The sequence below is a fragment of the Agelaius tricolor genome, unplaced genomic scaffold (genome assembly GCF_023055355.1).
Source record: "Agelaius tricolor isolate 1412-34295 unplaced genomic scaffold, bAgeTri1.0.p SCAF_14, whole genome shotgun sequence".
Lineage (NCBI taxonomy): Eukaryota > Metazoa > Chordata > Aves > Passeriformes > Icteridae > Agelaius > Agelaius tricolor.
Window position 1 is genome coordinate 17,787,893 of NW_027269274.1, and position 21,572 is coordinate 17,809,464.

Below are 21,572 nucleotides of genomic sequence, written 5' to 3' on the forward strand. Positions count from 1 at the left end.
CTGGGCACCTGTGCCAGGGCCTCAGCACCCTCACAGCCAGGAATTCCTTCCCAATATCCAATGTAACTCTGCCCTCTGTCAGTTTGCAGCCCTTCCCTCTTGTCCCCAGTCCGTCTCCAGCTCTCCTGGAGCCCCTTTAGGCACTGGAAGTGGCTCTGAGCTCTCCCTGGAGCCTCCTCCAGGCTGTCTCCATAGAAGATGTGACAAATATTTGACTGTCTTTTGCTCTGTGTGGTTGTGTGAGAATGGAAGGGATGTTGCCCCATGTCAGGCCATGTTTTATGTCACTATTTTATCCCAGCCTCACTTCTCTGGGGAGGGGATCAGCTCAGAGCTCCCCTATTGGAGCAGTAAATGTAGAAAATTTGTTTTTTCAGGTGTTTATTGTAATGTGGGGACTTGTGTTGAAGTTCATCTCCTGCCTTAACATCCAGTTGCAGCTGGAAATGTCTTTTCACTCTTCCCCATGGCTGCCCCTCCTCACTTCACAGGAAGAACTCTGCCCCTTCCCTTGCTCTGCTGCTCCAACCTTTTCCATGTCACATTCCCTGGAGAGCTCTGCAGGGAGAACTGAGCTCTGCTTCCCCAGATATTTTCTGAAAAGCAAAGGCCTTCTTTGTTATCTCATAGTGCCTTAGTTTTCATGTGACTCCCTTTGTGGGAGGCAGTTTGGGAAGCCTACAAATATCTATTGGATTTTAATAGGTGCAAATATATGGATTTTCCCTCATCACATGTAGCAGGTTGTGAGCCATGACTTCCCTTTACCAAAAAGGAAAACTTTTCTCTTTTTTTATTAATAAAAAATAGGTAATATATTATATTATTAATATATACTATTATATAATTATGTACATAATACATGATGCCAAAATATTTTAGATTTATTTATACATATTAATAATTATATAAATACATTTAAATAAAATTTTAAAACATATACAGTAATATTTATATAAATACAAATTTATATATTTAGATATATTTATAATTATTTTATATAATAAATCTATTTATGTGTTTATCACTAGGTGCAATAATTTCTTTTTATTTTCCTGGTATAGGTGCCGGGATTGCTCATCTGTATGAGCAATATATAGAATATATTACTATATAATATAGTATAAAATACTTCCATATCTGCTATAACTTAAAAAAAGAGAAAATAATGACCCTCCCACCTCTCTCTGCTGCTCCAGTTGTCTGCACTGGTTAAATATTCCCTGTCTCCTGTTCAGTGGCAGCTGCTGCCTCTGTTCAGAGCTTCTTCTACACCAAGCTTGCTCCTTGCGTGTTACACACAAACTGATTTTCATAAAGTCATTACTGCAACCCTAAATGTGGCCTCAAGCTTTAAAACATCCTGGATTTTAATCTTTTGGATTTTATACTTTTGATACTTAACAGATTTATTTGTCCCAAGTCCCCCTCCTCCTGTATTTCTTTTTAATCCTGCTTTTCCATGCAAAACTCCTTTGCACTTTTTTCCTCCAAGTTTCTGCCCAGATGGAGAGTTTTATATGCTCTGAACTGTCAGGTTTTGTTGTGCAGGGTTTTTAGCAGCAAGGTCAGTCCACAGGAAGTTCTGTTATTCCTAATGAAGGATAGGTGGCACTCTTGTTATTTTTGTTTGGCTCCTGAAATAAATCAGGTGTATGTACTCTCTCAGATTTCTTTTTATAGAGTAAGTGCTTTAGAGAGTGATCTTGAACATGAAGAGGATTTGATTTTATTATTTTTTTTAAATGTGAACACGTACTTCAGTTGCCTGAGTCTGTGGCTGGATCACAGTATTCTCTAGGAAGAGAAAATGTTATTTTCATGAAGACCTTATGGAAGAGTGCTCACCTATATGGCACTGCCTCATTTTACTTTTAAATTTTGGATTGTTTTTTCTATTTGCTTCCTATTTAATAAGGCAAAGAAGAAAGCAAAGCCTTTAATGTAATTTAAACTCCAGTTATTAATACCTTTATACTTTGTATTTTCTTGTTAGTTTGGGATTTGGAGCAGAGGCTTAAGCTGGCATGGTAATCCTGGCAGTGCACGTTAGCAAGTCCCAAACAGTGCAGAGAGCCTTGATTCCTTAAAGCAGGAGAGTAAATCTGTCTTGCCCTAATTCTATCAATTCATTGTACAATTGGAGAGGTTGGTGAGTGTGAGTGTTTTCTCTCAGGATTCAGAAATGTGAAGCACAGCCCAGCCCATGCTGGTGAGGTATGGCGTGTGTGGGGTGCTTTGCAGGAAGATTGGGGTTTTAAAGCTCAGCTCCCTGGGATGTTTTCCCTCCTCAGGTTCTGTGGACGGGTTCCATCCTTGCTGCTCTCTTGCTGCAAATCAGCTCCATGTCCTTGCTCCCCTGGGCTGGCAGATTCCTGTGCCTGAGGCCAAATGCTCTGCTGACCTCAGCCCTGCTCCCCTGGATCCTCCTGTCAGTCCATTGGTCCTGCTCCAGCTCTTCCCAGAAAGAGAAGAGCTCTTGCCCCAAGGCTGAAAGGATGAGAAAAGTTTCCATGAGTGTGAATCTCTTCCATGTGAGCATCTAAATACTCAGGATTTTGTGGAGTGTTCTGGCCATGGGAACATCTCTGTGATGGGGTCATGGCCTTCTCCATGGCCTTCTCCATGGCCTTCTCCATGGCCTTCTCCATGGCCTTCTCCATGGCCTTCTCCATGGCCTTCTCCATGGCCACAGACTTTTCCAGGCAATTTCCCATCTGAAGCCCTCAAAGCAAAGACATTCCCAAGCTCTGAACCTCCTGTAAAGCTGCTTTGGTTGTGTGGTTTAAATAGAAAGTTAAATAGGAAATGTGGAAGGAAAAGGAGATGTTGGTTCCAGACATAAAAATCCCAAACACTTGTGTGGATTTCATTGGACATTTCACAAGAGGTACTACTCTCTAAGCATGGCATAATGTGCTTTGTGGGTTTTAATATTTTTTTTTTCAAGCTTAAATTTTAGTTAACTATACTTTAGATTTCTGGACTTGACTCTATGTTGGGATGGTATGAACTTAGATGAAAGCAAATCTCTCTTGAAAGAATTTCCAATCTAATTTAGTTTTTAGGTATCTTCACTTTAAAATATTTAGTTAGTATATATTCACTAGGAAAAGAGTGCTTGATTTAATTTTCATGATGATTGGATTATAGAATTAAAAGTTGATTGAACAAGTTGTTTTGTTTTATTGGTTGAAGGAGCGTAACTCGGCGGTTTATTTTGCAGTTTATATTTTTGGTGCCATCTCATGTAACACAGGCTCATGTATTACTCATCCCTCCCTTCTCCTGCAAAGCCTTTTGGATTTTTTATTTCTCTTTAATTTCAGTATCCTGGAGTGTTTGAATTGAAGAGTCTCAAATAAAAATCTATTTTGGGGCAGGAAGTTTTCTTGATGTTTTGGATAACATTTACTTCTACTTTCTAATGCCAAATCATCTTTCAAGCTGATGCCATTAAGGCAGAGAATTTGGTGGTTTGTATAATAATACAAGTCCCAAATGGTGGCAGTTATTGAAGTTAACACTTTTTGCCCAACTGTGGGAGTACCAGCATCTTTGAAAGATTCCAATTTTGGTTCTTATTTATGCTTGACATTTAATGTGCTTGACATTCTGATTATTTTACACCTACCTAATTTCTTCTAGCTCCAGGGATAATGACAATATTTTAAGCATCTGTGAAGTGTAGCTGTGTGTTATGGAGCAGGTGCAAGGCTACAAATGGAAGGAAAAAGTCCCTCAACTATTTCTGGAATCATTGTTTCTTTTGTGTTGCATATCTCAGGGTCAGGTAGAGTTTCTCACCAGCTTGGTGTGGTTACCAGTACTAGCTTTACTAATATTTTCTATCCTGTTATTTAGCCATATGCCTATCTGTGTGTGTATAGATATAAATAAATCACATAATGTGGACTGGGTGCTCACAAGGTGTCCTTTGTGATCTAGGGGTGAGGCAGCAGAGAGAGAGTTTCCCAAGTTGTTACTGGAGATTTATATTTTCCCTAAATTTTGAATTAAAATGACAAATGATAAAATTCAGCCCTTTAAACTGAGCTCATGTGTCCATGGCACACCTTTAGTGTAGAGCTTAGAACTGTGTCTTGGTTTATAGATAATTGGGATATAACCACAAAAATGAAAATATATGGGAAAAAATTACCCAAATGATTGTAAGTACACTCTGTGTAAAGTCTTTACTCTCCAATTTCAAAGTAATTTTATTAATCTTTTTGAGTCATATTCCCACTTATTATGTGGTTCCCTGCAGTCATGTCAGGTTTTAGGCTCTTTTGAAAAGGTTAAACTGGTTATCAGGGAAAGAGGACGAAAACAGTGGGAAAACCAAGTTCTTCACAGAAGTGCAGCTGGTGGCCACAATTTGCTTTTTCATGTACTGGGAATCTTGGGTTGCATTTGACTGTTGACTACATGAGAAGAGAAAACTTAAAATACTTTATTTTACAGACCTATGTGGGTACATGTTAAATACTCACCCAAAGCAATCACCATGGCCCAGCCAGGGGTCTTTGAAGCAGCCCTGACTGAATGGGTTTTAGGAACAATTTGAAAAATTCCTTTATTTTGCAATCTTGCCACCTGGTGGTACAGCCTGATAATAAATATTTGGTTAGAAACCTGTTCCAAAAGTCATATTTTCTTTGGTAGACAGGGTCTTGAGACTGGGATTTCAGACTGGATCCTACACAGGGTCCTGTTTGTAGCAGGCAGGTTCAGTGTGTTCCTCCTTCACTGTTAGTGCAAGGCTGTGCATCCCTTGGCATTAAATAGCACAGAGTCACATCAGAGGCTGCCTTGGCTTGGAAGGGACCTTAAAACTCATCCCATTCCACCCCTGCCATGGCAGGGACACCTTCCACCATCCCAGGCTGCTCCAATCCCCAATGTCCAGCCTGGCCTTGGGCACTGCCAGGGATCCAGGGGCAGCCACAGCTGCTCTGGGCACCTGTGCCAGGGCCTGCCCACCCTCACAGGGAAGGATTTTTTTCCTAATATCCCATCTAACCCTGCCCTGCCAGTGTGAAGCCATTCCCCACGTTCTGTCACTTGTAAATCATCTCTCTCCATCTTCCCTGCAGGCCCTGCAAGGCCACAATTCAGTGAGCCCAAAGCTTCTCCTGTGCAGGTGAACACTCCCAGCTGTGCCAGCCTTTCCTCCCAGCAGAGCTGCTCCATCCTCTGCTCATCCTGGAGCCTCCTCTGGGCTCCTCCAGGTCCCTCCTGTGCTGGCCCAGGCCCTGCTGCCCTCACTGGGCTCAGCCTAGGGCAGGGGATTTGGGGTCCCAGACATGGCTGGGGCATGTCCAGCCTCTCTGAAGCACTCTCACCTCCCTGTGCTTCTCCCCTGGGCTGCTCCATCTGTCCATAACCCAAAATCACCTCCCACTGGTTTCCACAGCCATGAGGGGAGGGGAAGCCTGGGGATATTGTGTGGTCCTGGAGCTCTGTGTTGTGCATGAACCTTCACAGTACATTTGAAATGTGGTTTACAGAGGAATGGTGTCCATGTCCTGGAAGTCCCAGGGAAATTACACAAACTGAACCGAGCTAAATTAGAGTAAGAATATTTAAGGGATGTTGCTATACCTCAAAAAAATGCCAGCAATATGGAACTGAAATGTGTTTGGATAGTTGGACTGTTCATTTGGGCACAAGGTGGAGGCTGAATAAAGCCCATGATGTGCCAAACCTGGCAGAGCTGACACAGTGGCAGGAGCATGGGGACAGTCGCTCCTTTATGCTAATCCAAGATGAAGCAGATGTGATGCTGCTGGTGTCTGCAGGGAAATCCTCATTTATAATGAAAGATGTTTTCACATGGTGTTCAAAGGGCCTTAAACAATCCAGTTTTTGCAAGCTGAATCCAAACATGATTTACTGAGGGGTGTGATGAATTGATCATTAGCTGGAGCTCACAAGCCAGAAGTGGATGTTTGCTCTCCCAGGAGTGTCCCCTCCAGCTCTGCCAGAAGCTGAGGTTTGACACCAGAGGAACCCAATGTAATCCTGTGCTTGGGTCAGCCATGGCATCCTGCTGGAGACAACAATCCCTTTTAGTACCAAACCATGAAAAATGGATTTATTTCTGTCTGTCCTTACAGTGTAAGGATGTGTTCCCACATCCTGTGCAAGGAGGGCCTCTCCTTGCCTGTCATTCCCTGCACCCTCCTGAGCATCTCTTATGAAAGCAGCCAGATTGTCACTTATTCACCGTCACATCTCTCTGATGACCTTAAGACCTCTCAATTATTCCCTTCCAAGTTCTTATGTCATGCAAGGAAAGGCAGGGAAATGTCTCCCCTCTGCTCCTGCCCTCTCTGCTGGCCTTTCCCTCACACATGGAATTTTCAGTCTCCAAAACCATTAAAAATCACATTTATTTACAAATATGAGAGGCCAGAGTGCTACAGCTCTGATAAATGGGTAAAAGAGATATCATTGACACTGTGTTTTCAAGCTTTTAATTCACATCTTTGGTCACAGAGTTGGAACTTTTTAATCACTTGATTTTACTGCAAAATGTCCCTAACTATTTATGACACTGGATGTTTGCTCTTGGATCTGTTTCTCCTGTGGGGCATCCTTTAGATCAATCCTTGTTTGTTCTATTAATTTGCTTAATTCTCTGGGGTTTGTCAAGTCTAATTATCTTCTTTCTTTCTTCCAGTTTTGAAATCAAGATTGATTAGCCAACAGGAGAAGACCCAGCTGGTTATGTGACTCAGAACCCTGTTCATGAGGCACTTGCTTGTTTTTACAAGACAACTGTAAGTTGCTTCTTTTTCTTTTCCTCCCTCAAATTAAAAATCTACTGTTGTAACTTCATAGAAATTCTGGAACATTCTTGAGGAATTCATTTTGATTGGTAAAATCTTGAATTTTGGCTTGGTGATGCCAGCCAAGGACCAGACGTGCTCTATTCACTTTACCAGAGATTTTTTCCACATAAGGATGGTTTTATATTTTTAATTGTTTAAGGAGAGATTGCCTTGGCTAGGAAGATCACTCTGCTGTCCCTTCATGTTGTGCTGTGTGACATGTGGGATCAGGGAATGTGGCAAACCTGTTTGGAGGGCACTGCTGCTGGGTGGTGTGAGGAGATGCTGAATCCCAGCACGGCAGCGGTGCAGGAGGAGTTGGCTCCTCTGCAAACAGGAACCTCTGGCAGAGTTCTGCATTCTCCCACTGCCCCCAGACCCTGGGAATTTGGACTAAATAATCCTTCCTCTGTACTTGATGTGGACAGGGTTTTTCCCCCACAATTATAAATATATTCTTCATAAAGCAAACCCTCCATTTTACTCAAACTAGAATTTCTCATGTAAAGTATCAGTTATAGCCTGGGATGCAGAAATGAAAGTTCCAGCAGTAATAGTACATGGCTTAATTATTTTTTTTATCTATATTATGAGCCATGTTTTATAAGCTCAACTTAATAATAAAATTATTAGATCCAGGTGGAGTGCTGATACATTTGTCACCATGTTTGGTGTGGTGTGAATCTAATTTGCCATTTTTCACCTGTGTGAAAATGCTCTGCCTAAGCAGTGATGAGACTTTAATTTCTGTAACCAGGTGGTTGGGGGTTCAATTATGAAATTTTGTAGCCATACATTTCCAGGATGTTCTGCTTAGATGAGCAGGAATCCAGCCAGTGCTATTAGGTGTGGGGCAGCACCACATTATCTCCAGCTTTTCTTTAATTGTAACTGCACTGAAAGCCAGGCAGGCTGGGCTGGCTGAACTTCATAATCTTGTTAAAATGGCTTTGCCCAACTGCCACTGATTGTATAAAAATTCCACTGTTTTGTACAAGCTGGTATTTATTCTGAATTTTCTCTTGAATAGCAAGTGATTCTAGTAACTTGCAAGTGGTGGTACAATGCATGTGCAATCTGTATTTTCATTTGTTACCTCTCTTGTTGCTGAAGGTTCATTAACCAAGGAGGGAAATGAGGTATAATGGTCAAACTATTAGAGAAAAAAGGGGAAAATAGCACTCACTAGCAAGTGAGTTTTGGGCTTATGAAATAGTAGAACCAATAAAGAAAAATTAGTAAGTATTAACTGTGAAATGGAATTTTGTAGAGTGAAGTATAAGCTTAGTATTCATTTTTATGATTGCAAGGAGATGTCAGAGCAAATTTGCTTTATGAAAACAATAAATATATTTCCAAAATATTGAGATTATTAGCAAGTTATCAGGGAAGAGAGAATTACACTCTTTTTTCAGCAAGTAAACATAGAGAACAAAAAGATAACAAGACAGCTTGTTGCTTTGGGTGCCTGCTCACAGAACTCTCCCTCTCCTGTGATGTGTGTGGAACAGACTTAAAGCTCAATAGGAGAAGCACAAAGAAATGAATAACTCAGATTAAAGGGCTTTGCTAGTGTTCTGTGGGTAATGAAGGAAGCTCTCCATAGATTAGAGCCCTAAGTCCTGGGTAGCTGCTCTGCAGAATACTGCACCAACTTGTTTTAGATTAATTTTTCTGTATTGTACATTAAAAAACCTGAAACAACTGTTGTGTTAGGAAGTTGATAAAAATAATTATATTATACAAAGTGGCACTTGCACAGATTTAATGCATTCCAAATATTATGTAATGTAAATGTGGAGAGAAACTACTCAAAGGCTTGCTCTCTTTTTCCACTGCTGATTTCCAGATAGATTTCCACTCAGGTGATGAGTGCACCTACAGTTCTCACCTCCATGTAAATGTTTGATGGGCTCTTGTGGCTAAAACCAACCCAACTTCTATCAAAATGTTCTAGTGGGTGCCTATATTTTTTTCAGTATAGAGCAGAATGAAAACATGGTCATAATGACTGTGTGGGCAACTGTGCCATCAAATATTGCAGAGTGCTCAGCATCACTTCTCCCTGACAGCAGCAGTTTGTCACTGGTGCTTTAATGAAGGTTTTAATAGGTGCCACAAGCTGTGCAGACCAAATATTGTGCTTGTCTTTCAAAGTAATACAGATTTGAGCTTCATTTCCCCCCCAAACTCTTAAAACAAGTAGTCTATAATCTATTTGTCAGACGTTTAAATGTCTGTTAGAGACTGAAAAGCAAAGACAGACTTACTAGAGAGGGAACTTTCTTAGTCATTCAGCTATTAAAAAAAGAAAAGCCTCCCAAGGTTTTTGTCCCTTTTTTTTTTTTTTTTTTTTTTTTGCAGAGAAATAAGCAGAGTTTGAAATACTGTAATTTTCTCTATTTCTCAGTACAATAGTTTCAATTCCTGTTGTGGAAGGCAAGCTGCCAGGCACAACCACACAGTTCAGTGAGCTTGTAGAGATGAAAAGATGGTAACCTCCCAAAACAAACCTTCCTAGAGCCTTCAGCCTCTCTCATCCCATTCCAGGATAAAAGGGGCTGCATCCCTGGACTGCTCAGTTTAACTTCCCTCCCAGCCAGAGCTGAGGGAGGCTGCACACATGGAAGGTGTTGCTGCTTGCACTGATCAACACAGAGCACCTGCTGTGGTCAGACCTTGGCAGGAGCTGTGGACAAGAGCCAAGAGGTCCCAGTGCTTTGGGGATGCTCTGGGAATGTGTCTGCTGAGCCCAGAGGCCCACAAGGATTTGCTCTTCTCCAAGGCAGCTGCAGGTGTTGTCCTCTCCTAAAGATGTTCCCATGTGAAATCCTTCCTGGTTTTGTTTTGTCATCCCTGTGATTTATTGGAGTTATTAAGGAGATGCTTTGGGCTGTGCTGTTATTTCTGTGCTGCTCAGCACTGGAATGCCAGCTGGAGCTGGGGATGGGAAGCTGAAGGAATGGTTTTATCCTGTGTAGCTGCACCTGCTTTCCCCTCCTGGCCTGGAATTGCAGGAACTGGGGAGCCACTGAAACATTTCCAGTAGTGAGGAAACCTTTGGCAAACAGCTTTTGTCACTTCTGCCACCTCCACTGGGGGCAAACAGCCAAGCATGGGGCTCCCTTCACTGCAATTCCCAGCACAAATTACCCAGCAGCTCATCCCAAACCGTGAGAGATGGCAGGAAAGCCTGGTTTGCAGGTGTGGTGTCAGAGACAGCCCCTTCCATCCATCCATCCATTCATCCCTCATCCATGGATTCCATCCCTCATCCATGGATTCCATCCCTCATCCATGGATTCCCTCCATCCATCCATCCATCCATCCATCCATCCATCCATCCATCCATCCATCCATCCCTCATCCATGGATTCCATCCATCCCTCATCCATGGATTCCATCCATCCATCCATCCCTCATCCATGGATTCTATCCATCCCTCATCCATGGATTCCATCCATCCCTCATCCATGGATTCCATCCATCCATGGATTCCATCCATCCATCCATCCATCCATCCATCCCTCATCCATGGATTCCATCCATCCATCCATCCATCCATCCCTCATCCATGGATTCCCTCCCTCCCTCCCTCCCTCCCTCCCTCCCTCCCTCCCTCCCTCCATCCCTCCATCCCTCCATCCCTCCATCCCTCCATCCCTCATCCATGGATTCCATCCCTCCATTTCTGTGTCACTTCTGTCCCTGCATTTCAAGGGGAAGAAGAGCCTGTTCCTTTTTCTGGCACTTGTGAATGTGATGATGCTTCTTCAGAGGGCTTGTGCAGAAGCAGAGCAGATCTGTACCTACAAAAACCTGCACATTCATCTTCTCTGTGCACAAATAAATTAAATATATAAATATCTGTGAATGAATCTGAGTTCTTCCCTAGAGCTACCTGTACATTAATTTTCTCTGTGCACAACTAAATTAAATATATAAATATCTGTGAGTGAATCTGAACTCTTCCTCCTTTGAAGAGCAAACTTCCTTTAATTAGTCTTTCCCTACTGTCTGATGTTAGTGACATTTATAATCATACAATTGCTGCTTCATTTCAATTTTATGTTATTTTCAGAGGTCAGGAAGGGTAATATCCCAACATAACCGTACTCAGTGAGAGGGTAACAGCTGACAGGAGTTCTTGCATGGGGTTCTCATCAGTAGATCTTGAAGTGCAATAGAAAACTATGGATTTTTATCCCTGTTTTCAAGGTGATGGGAACTGTGGCCCTCTGAGGCTGCCCAGCATGGCTGTGCAAACCTCTCCATGTGTTTTATTGCCTAAACATCCCATCAGACTCCTGAGCAATCGATTAAAATACAATGTGGAAACACAAGAGCAAAAACCTTTAATGGAATTTTAATGGAATTAAATTAGGATTAAAAAAAAAAAAAACCAAACCTGAAAAAATGGAACATATTCCTGGTGAATTCTGTATTGTGTGTTTGGTTCAAATCATCTCTTGGACAGATTAAGATGAAGTTATTATGTAATGTCAGTTAATTTTCTAATTAATGAGTGTTACCCTGGGATTTGAGCAATTCTCACCTGTCTTGGTGTGACCTGACTGTTAAAAATGGCAAAGAGCCTCAGTGGCAGGGGCTGCTTTTCCTTTTCCTCTCTGGCAGAGAGAACAGAGTGGTTGTGCTCCCCAGGATTCCAAGGAATGGAGCAGTTTTGAGGGGAAAAGTCAGGTGAGACTTCAGTGCCTGCTCGAGGGACAGGAGGAAATGGGTTTGATTTAGATCAGTTTAGAAGTGACAGCCTGACCCTGGTGTGAGCTCTGGGTGGCTCTAGGAGCCAGGCAGGAAAATTCCTGCCATGTCCAGCAAGCAAAGTTTCCATGGACTTTTCTTACACATTAGGACATGATTGAAAGATTTTGTTTTTTAAATCATGTTTCAATACTCTCTTACTAATTACTGTGTCGTTATTATTTTTTTCTTACTTTTGAAACACCTTTCTGATTTAAAAATCTTTGGAAATATTGATTGTAACTTAAAAGATAAGAGCTCATGGTAATGAAAGTACTTTTATAGTATTCATTTTATTATAGTTTAAAAAAAAAATAGTTTTGCATGTTGAGGATATTTATTTTTCCTGCTTTTATAGTGGATTTGCTTCACTGTCACCAAAGGAGCTGCTTTGAGGATTGTCAGGAAGTGTTAATTGTATGTTCTGAGTGTTTCTCTGGGGTGTTGCTCAGTAATTTTTTGAAAAAAAGGCATTTTCAGAATTTCTGCACTTGCCACCTCTGTAGGCACAAAGGGAGGACACATTTCCCTCTCTGAGGAAAGACAAAGTGCTCCAGGGAGCAGCTGCAAAGGAGAAATTCCCCCTGACTTTGGAGCAACCCCTGGTGATATCAATAAATTGCTTGTGATCAATAAGGAGCTGCTGCCCACAAAGGGAATTGGTGTGTGCTGTTTGTGCTCTGGGGTTTTCCTTGGCAGGCTCTTTGATGGCACAGGGGTTTTAGGTGGATTTTTCCTGCCTTCTGGCTCTTCCTGGAGCCCACATTTCTGCAGCTTTCTCCTAATGCAGAACACAGAAATGGGAATTTTCTTAATGTGACACACACAGAGGGCTGAGTACAATTCAAATGCTAATATGTAGAAATCAAATCTCACAAAGGAGTGTGTTAACATTTGTCTTTATTCACACTCTATTTCAAAGGATATGTGCCAAGCTTTCCTTGACACTCACAGCATTCTACACTGTACAAGTTCACCCCTGAAAGGCAGAGAGAAGCATTTCCTTTTTGCATAGTTTAGGTCTTTTGATCCCATGGAAAAGTGAATTTCTCCTTACATGACCCTACCTGAGCCTGCTTTGCTGATTCCTCCACTTTCTCTTGCATTTCCGTGTTAAATTTCCCTTTTTAAGGGAGAAACTGAACTGCAAATATCCAGCAGAGTCTGGAGAGGGGATTTTTTTCCTCCCTTAGCTGATTTTATTGCTTTCCTGGGTGCTGGGAAGTCTCTCCTTGACTTTGGTGTTCTTTCCTCTCTTTTCCATTTTACCCTGCCAGTAAATCAGACTGAGCTCCTTTTAGACAAAACACAAGTTCCTTTTTTCACCTGGTCCTTATTAGAATGTGCATTGAGCTCACAGATGCTGCCCAGCAGCTTTGAGCTCTGTGTTTTGCCTGCTCTTGGTTGTGGCTCCTGGAATTCCCTTGAATTCAGGGGCTGTGCTCTCTCACAGCAGCACAGTGGGTGAATTCCCTGTTTGCTGAGCCAATCTTTTCCCATTGCAATCCACTTTTCCCCTGGAGAATTCATCTGATCCAGGCATATGCATACCTATCCTGAATGGGTGTTTGCTAGTCCCAGCTTTTGCAGGGTTCTGTGATCCACTGCCCTTCCTGCCTGGCTTTCCTGAGCTGGGAATTCCTTCAAATGCAGCTGGAGAGGAGCTGGTGGCTGCTCCAGGATGGGACACCTTGGCCAGCCTCAGGCTTGGCCCTGACTTCAGGCTCCTGCTTTGTCCCTTACCTGTCATATTCCACAGCACAGGCATAGATTAAAATACAATGTGAAAACACAAGAGCAAAAAAAAATTAGTGGAATATAAATGGAATAAAATTAGGATTTAAAAAAACCTCAAACCTTGAATTCTTTGGCTTCTCCATGCTTTGCACCATTTGGATGGATTGGGTAGCTTGTTCCTGAATCTCGTTTGAGATTTCCCCATAATCTCTCCCTGCAGATGTTGGTGCTTCAGTGCTCAGTGAAGTGATGCTTTGCTTTTTCTGTTCTCAAGCAACACATGGTCTGCAGCCAGCTCCTGAAACTCACAAAGTATTTAAGAATGTGTTTAAATGCAAGGTCTTACAGAAAATGCAAATTTATTACTTGTCACTTGATTCTCACCATAGATTTCTGGAGATTGCTCTGAGGCTTTTTTTTATTGGTGCTATCACTACTTTGCCTTCATGCTTATGCTGATTGTCTTTCTTTGCCAGAGCCCCTTAGCACTTGTTATCAGTAGCTACAATTTCCTGCCACCTGTGGTGGAATATATTTCTTCATTATGAGCTTTTTGCTGCTTCCTCAAGTTTTGTCTTTGATTAGCTGCTATGGAACTTTTACACATCATCATCACTTGTCCTGCAAAACTTGATTATCTGATAAATATGAAAATTGCTGCTCCCAGCTTCTGTTGGCCCAGATCATTTAGTGCCAGCTCTGGAGCCAGCACTGACCTGAGCTGATGCTAAATCCAGTGTGAGAGAATGTGGTGGAAGGCTGGGTTTTGTAGGTTTTATTTGGGATTTGTGGTTGTGTTTTTCCCCCCTTTCCTTAAAGTGAAAGAGCACTGGAAATGCCAAGGCTGGGATCAGTGACTTAGCTGGGCTGGAATTTAGCAGAGATCATAACTTTATAGTTGGAATTTGGTGAACGTTTTCTTAATCCTATTTACAGCAACTTTACACCTCTGTTTTAGAATCTGTTATAATTTCAAGTGTCTCTTTATAAATGACAATGTGTAGCAGAGGTTTGCCACTAGCTGTAAAATCTTCTGGGAATGATGTGCTGCAAATCCTTCTGCCCAGACCCAAAAAGAAGAGAGCATCAATTACATGAGCTCCTGGCTTTATAAATGCAAACATGGATCTTGATTTTTTCCATTAAATGGGTTTTTAGGGATTCAGTTTTAAAAAAAAACCCACACTTTTTATTGCAGGAACAGCTGTCCAGCTTCTCCTCTGTAGCAGGTAGCTTCTTCCCTCCACCAGCATCATCTGGGATGAGGATAAAAACTGAGCTTATCAGAGTGTGATAAAAGGAGCATGTGTGTGTATGAAGGCAAATGTAAATTTCCAGCATCAAAAAGAGAACTTGGCAACTGCAGATGTGTGGCTTAAACACAGTAGGAGGAGAGGGAAGGAAGGGTTTTGTTCCTTTGTGCTGAGCTCTGCTGGAGCAGCTGGGCGAGCTCTGCAGCGGAGCTGAGGCGGCGCCGGCGGTGAAGCTGCTGCTCTGTCTGGGGTGCAATGATCCAGCAGATTCTGCTGGGAAAGCACTGCCCTGGGGCACAGCTGAGGGAAAAGGAGAAGAATCATCTCCTATAATCTTTATTGGCATTTTTATCTTTCCACTTTCTAACCTTACCAAGCCGCTGGATGTAAATTCCAGCTTGGAGGGAGATGAGTCTGTGTTAGTCTGTAAAAATTTGTGTTGGACTGGAGAAATCTAAAAGCCTGGCCATGGAATGATCCCTGACAATGCTGGAAAAGCTGTAAGGGTGATGACCCCAGTGGGTGTCATCCTTCTCCCAAGTACTTCTGCACCTTCTGGGCTGCTCTGGCTGATGGTCCTTGGGTCTGTTTGGGTGTTTCCTTGGGGGTTTTGTTTCATTGGTTGGTTTGGGGTTTTTTCCCAAACCTCATTGCTGAGGAATCCTTCATTTCCCCATCATCCCACAGGTCCCCAGAGTGCTCAGTCCTGCTGGAGCAGGTGCTTCTCCCCTGTGAACCTCTCTATCAGCACCAAAATGGGAATTTAATCTGTGCCCATCCCAATTGAACTCTTCTTTTTGGCCTGCAGGCATTTCTCCCCCCAGTGTCATTCCTGGGGGAATGGCCATGGAGCATGAGAAACTCGGGGAGCTGCTGAATCCCCATTTCCTACAAGCCTTTCAAAATTTTTCCTAAATCTCACCAAGCAGCATTCTTGAAAATTAGCAATGTACAGTTTGAGGAGAACTAGCAGCAGCTTCTTTCTTTATGGGGAGAGTTGAACAAGGAAACTTATTTTTCCATATCCAGTTTCAGACTTTCTGGATCAGAAGTGGCATCTGAACCAGAGCTTGGAACTACTAAGAGTGGGTCCTTTGTAGGGATGATTCAGGGAATTGTGGAGAGAGCTTGGTTGGTTTGCAGAGTAGTGGGGTTGCTTTATGTGAATAGAGCAGAGCAGGTTGTGATTTTTGGGGAATCTGGTGAATGGGCAGCCTATGAGGTCCTGTCAGAACAAAGAGTGAGTGCTCCAGCTCAACAGCCCATGGGAAGGGTCCTCTGATGGAAAGGAAATGGAAAAACCAACCTGAGGCAATCAAATTACAGCCCCAGCCCAAGTGTTGTAGTGTTTCAGACTAAAGGATAGCAAATTGGGAGTGCAAAGGCTAAAGGAGGAGACTGCAAGAGCTCAAAAATTAGGTTATTAAGGATCAGAGAATTTCTATCTTGTCTTCGTGGAGTTTAAGTTAATTTTGGTAAGATATGGATGGGTAAAGAGTAAAAATTAAAAAAAGAAGAACCTGAAAACCAAAATTTATTGTAATCTGTATCTGAAAGAAAAATGGCAGAAACAGAAACCCCTCCAAATCATCATTACACTTTGAATATTGAGGCTACAACAAAGGCTGTAATGCACTGGATTTTTTTGCAGCTGAGTGTGTTTGAATACACAGGGGGGTTGGTGTGCCTGCTCATACATGCACTGCTGGAGCTCAGCAGCAGCCCCAAGGTACAGCAAGATTTAAACCTGTGAAAAGCTTCAGTTGTTTCCCATCTGGAGGCTCATTTGAATCCTTGGATTTTGCTGCAGAAGCCTTGACCCCTGTGATGGTGTTATTTATTTTTCCATCAGTTTTGTACATGATGAGACTTTTGTTATTTCTGTGGTCAAATTTGAGTAAAACAGATAATTTTCATACTAGAAATTTTAAAAGCACATAATTTAGATTTTTATTTTTCCCTTTGCTTACAAAATGCCTGTTGTGCTCACAAAACACTCTCTCATTATACGACATTTTAAGTTTTTGTGATGGTGGCTCAGTCCTTGTCTGTTAGGAGCTGGAAACTGGTTTGAATGATTCATTTTGAGCAGCTATTTTGGGGGTACTCACATCATCTTGGATGCAGCTCCACATGAAATGGATGGGAAAATGGGAGTTGATCTCCCTCCTCCACCTGGCAATTTAAATGAAAATCCATAACACTTGAGCAGGAGACTGTCATTGGGATCTTTTTGGGAAGAACACGCTTTAAAAATACAGCAGGGGAAAAAACAAGGCAGGATCCCAGGGATGAGAGATGGTGGGAAATGGAGGAAATCCTGTGGGCAGTATCCAAAGTCACACTTGGCTTCAAGTCACAGATGTTTGCAGAGAAAATCAGCCAGAGCAGCTCCAATGAAATTAAAACTGCAGCCAGGCAGGAGAGAGGCTCTGCTTGTGCTCTCACACATTGAGGCAGAAGGATCTGCTCCCAAAAGGGGTTTGGGGTTGTTTGCCACTGGTTGGGAAGGGTGGAGGAGGAAGGGAGAACACAGGTGTGCAATTAGAGCTCTGAAAGATAATCAGAGAAGGTCACTTTGCAAAGAGAGGAGTCAGATGTTTTCTAAAGTGGAATTTTAAAATAAGAGATGAAACTTTTGCACTGAATAACAGTCGTGTCATTTTCATGGCAGTGGCTTCTGGCTTGAAGTTGCTGCCAGTCTGTTCTGTAGTCTGTGAAATTCAGCATTATGAGCAAATGAAATGCTGTGACAGTATTTATATGACTGTTTCTGAAGCACAGAAACAAAATGCACTTTTGCTCATACACAATCAAAATGCAGTAGTGTCTTGAAAAAGGTTTATTGCCTGTTTGAATGAGCAGTGAATTTAATGAAACTTTGTTACACTGGGCTTAGTTCCTTGTAGATTAATGAGAAATAATCCATACTTCTCAATGCAGGAAGAAATCATGTATAAAAAATACAATCTTAATCATATTTTTCATGCAAGCTGTATAGTATATTATATAAACTATAATAATATAGTTTAAGGGTTTTGTTTCATCTCTGTGCAGTGTTTTTTGGTGCTGCTTTTTTTATTAAAAATAGGTTGGAAGTGGTTTTTTTTTTCTTTGTTTATAGGCTGGAGCTGTAATTTAACCCAGACAAAAGTCCTGCAATGTTACACATGCCCAGTTTGACCAGCCAGTGATGAATATTCACTGGTTTTGTGAGCAGATGGGATTCCAAGTCTGTGCAGAAATCCTGTCCAAAGTATTCCCTTTGGTACTTCTTATGTTCCAGTTCCTTTCACAGCTCTCCTTCCACTTGGGCCATGTTTGGTGTGGGAAATCTGTGTTCTGACCAAATATTGAGAGGTGAACAAAGAGGGAGGGGCAGAGCTTTGTCTTCTCCACGCTCTGGGAATGCCTGACACGTTCTGGGTGTGCTCCTGTGCTCTGCGTGGGGATTCCTACCTGGACAAAAGGAAGTTTGAGCTCCTCAGAATTTGGGTGGGCAGGGATTAAGGTTTGCTGGGTGGAAAGCAGGGATTGGTCATTGAGGAGCAACTCTGTGCTCAGCTTTGCCACCAAGAAATGAGTTATTCCCACCTAAATCCTGCATTGCTGTAAAAGAAAGGTTTTATCCTCATAAAGCTTTAATAAAGCCAAGGAATTCTTGCCAGTAATTTTACAATGCCAGTCCCATGGAGCTCTAAGGCAATGCAATCCACAGTATTTATAGAACTTCATTTAACATCACACCTGTTAATTCCCCTTCAAATTGAGGACAGGGAACCAAAGCAACTCAGAATGAAGGAAAAACGACTCTGCCATGAGACCTTAATGATTCTTTCCATGTCTTAAGTACATTCCCTGGGATTATTCTGCTAATTTTCTACCTCTGGTTGTTTGGTAAATGAATTTATAAGGTGGTGCTGTACATTAGACTGGAAATAGTTTGGTGCTGGAGTCCTCTGGTTGTGTGAATTTTGATAGACCTAAGACATTATTCATAATATAATTTCTATATCTGGAGTAACTCTGCCATCCAGGATTTAACAGCTCCTTCTAACAGATCACTAAAATTTCATCTTTGTGATTTTTACCTTTTTCTAAAGTAGTCCTGTCACTCATATTCTGAAATAGAAGGAAATTTTCCTAGAAGAAACTCTTTATGGCACTCTCTTTGGGAAGAGCTTCTATTGCAAAATGCCTGATATCTTTGCTGCAACTGATTTGAAAGTGCAAAAGGTCAAAAATGCTCTAATGTGGTTTGGCAATCCACCTGTCAGCACAGCACATTTCAGAAGGGCTCTTGGGGCTTTGTAGAAATTGCATTTTTCATTTTGATTTTAATTTTATACCTGGAAAGGATTAGGGGAAGGATTCAGCTGATGGCCGAGTGGTGAAACAGAAAATATTTTTAGAATAGAAGATGCATATTGGAAAAGATTTGGACTGAGAGGGATGTGGTAGGAAGAAATATTTATAAACTTTAATTATGAGTAATAATTAGTGAGTGATGTAGGAAAAACATTTTTAGTGAATTTTTTCCATCTACAATGCCAGATCCCCATGTTTATTTGCTCCTGGTTAGTGTAATATTATTGCTGACCTTGTTCCCTACTGCAGAGAGATCTCACAGCAGAGTATCCTCCAACCCAAAATATCATTTCCTAGAGAGCAATATTGAGTCATTGATTCAGTTACTCACTCTGCCTTTCCATCACCCATCATTTTGCCAGAGCTGCTCCCTGGTGATGGTGACCTTGCAAGATGACAGATTAATTTCAGTGTCTGGGAGTTTGTGCAGGCTGCTCCTTCACAATATGTGTATACAAAATACAAGATTCTTTAATTCATTAAAGCAGTTTAACTCTGTCCAACCCAAACTCAAACACAGAAGAAGCTTCAAAAACTCATCCTTTTTTTTTTTTTTCTGCTCTTAAGTCCCTCCTGTCACCTGAAAATCCTTTGCCTCCGGTCTGTTCAGTGGCACAATGAAGCAGCATTCACAGAATTCTTACAGTGCAAGATCCACACAAAATGTGTCACAAATCACACAGTGAATGAGTCTGGGGGGTCCAAATGTCAAATTGTTGATGTCACCTGTGGGGAGGAGCTGCCCAGAGCAACGAGCCTCCTTTCAGGGCAGTAGGACTGGGCTCTCCAGGCACCTCTGGGACAGGTACTTCTGTCTTGTTCTAGATCTATTACTGTATTCTAAAACCTTAAAGTCTAAGTTTCCCACCCTGTGACATCACACACTTCTATCCAAACTCCACACCCACAATCCCAGTGCTCTCATTCCATTCTGGAAACTTCTCCACAGCCTCAGGTCAAATGCAGTGTTCTCCTGGGGGTCAGAGTCTGTCAGCACAGAAAGTCTGAAATTCTCAGCATCCAGAACTCCAACAAGCTGCTCTTAGAAAAGCAGGCACAACACCTTCAGTCCTCCTGGCTGCTCCCCCAAATCTCTGTGACAGCTTCACTGCTTTGGTTTAATCAAAATGGCTTCTGGGAAACGGCTTCACTGCCACTGATTAATGTGGCGATTTTAAAATGTGACTTTTAGAATGGAATTTAGGGAAATTTGTAAACATTTTCACAGCCCTGATGAAAACCACTCTGGAGTTTGCAGCCAACCTGTTTTCGTTTGGGTTTGTTTGTTTGTTTTTAACTGATCCATATGGTTGTTGTGAATACATGGTCCATAAGATGCAGAGAAGAACAAATTAATAACTGGGAGCACGTGAAGGATTAACTTTGCAGTTGTGACTGTGCCCATGCATATTCTGTTTGCTGTTGTGGGAAATAGTAGTGAAAAGCTGTGAGAAGTAACTGCAGAAAGAAGCTGTAACTTCTGAGGGATCCAGAGAATTCTCTTTTTGTGCACACCGTGGAGTTTCCTGGGCAGAAGGGGTTTATGTTTGATTTTGCACAGTGAATATGCACACTACATATAGATGTTCTCCACTGGGACACTTCAGTTGAGTTTAACAGCTTGAAATCAGAGCCACTTTGTGGTCAGTGAGGAATCATCATCCATGGCACAATTGCCTTCTTGTGGACGTGGATCATTGACCCTTGTGAGGTTCAGTGGGGTTGGGACACGTGCTTGTTACAGCACAGCTTCAGCTGATGCAAAATTGGGGTTTGGCCCTTTGGGTTTCACCTCCATGGGCCCAGCTCTGGCTCCTGATGCAAAATTGGGGTTTTGCCCTTTGGGTTTCACCTCCCTGCCCTGCTCTGGCTCCTGCTCTCACCCTGGAGCTGATCCAGGTCCTGCTGGAGCTTCAAGGAGCCCATGGTGGGAACAGCCCATCCAACACCTAAAGCTCTGGAGTTGAAGGAAAAGCACCTAGAGAAGAGTTTCATTCTTTAAAAACTAGGATGGAGCTGGTTCTGTTAAAACCCCTCAGTGTAGCAGCTGTGCTCCATCCTTCCCAGACACAGCAGACATTCCATAGGATCACAGGTCATTTTAGCTTTGGGATTAATGCCCAGTGAATGTTCTGTGGTTAATGCACTTCCAGCTACATTTGCATTAAAAGGAAAAGCTTTAGCTCTTGATAATTTCTCTCATCCTCTTTTAATTTTTTTTTAAAGAGGAGTCATTATTGCAGAAAGCAAAATCAAAACTTGTGTGTCTTTGTGAGTTTAATTTGCATTTGAGCTGTTGCACCAGTTGGCTTCCAGTTGGGATTTTCTTGTTCCTGGAGCTGATGGAATACCAGCACACTTTGCTTGGGCAGTGACCATGGCCCAATGGAGTAGTAGTTGAAATTAAGATCCATGAAGGAATATTTGTTGAGAAAAGCAGAAAAAGAATCCCATTCCCTTCTCCTTGAGCATCACTGTCCTGCAGTTAACCCTGCAGAGAGCTAGCTTGGGAAGGAAAAAAATGCAGAGACAAAGCAAAAGCCAAGCTTCAGGAAGACAGAAATGAAATTTCTGTAAACCCAGCTCTCTGAAATGAAGTCTCTGAGGTGAAAAC

The 21,572-nt window shown here is 42.1% G+C and overlaps 1 protein-coding gene across 9 annotated transcripts in view; it reads left to right on the top strand.

The window, feature by feature from the left end:
• The window catches only part of ATP2B2 (ATPase plasma membrane Ca2+ transporting 2), a 414,874-nt gene that overhangs the window by 133,755 nt on the left and 259,547 nt on the right, over positions 1-21,572 (top strand). For all 9 annotated transcript variants that reach the window (XM_071440030.1, XM_071440026.1, XM_071440025.1 and 6 more), the window contains one exon: positions 6,689-6,788. The gene's annotated coding sequence lies outside the window, so the exon portion shown is untranslated. The remainder of the gene's footprint in view (positions 1-6,688; positions 6,789-21,572) is intronic.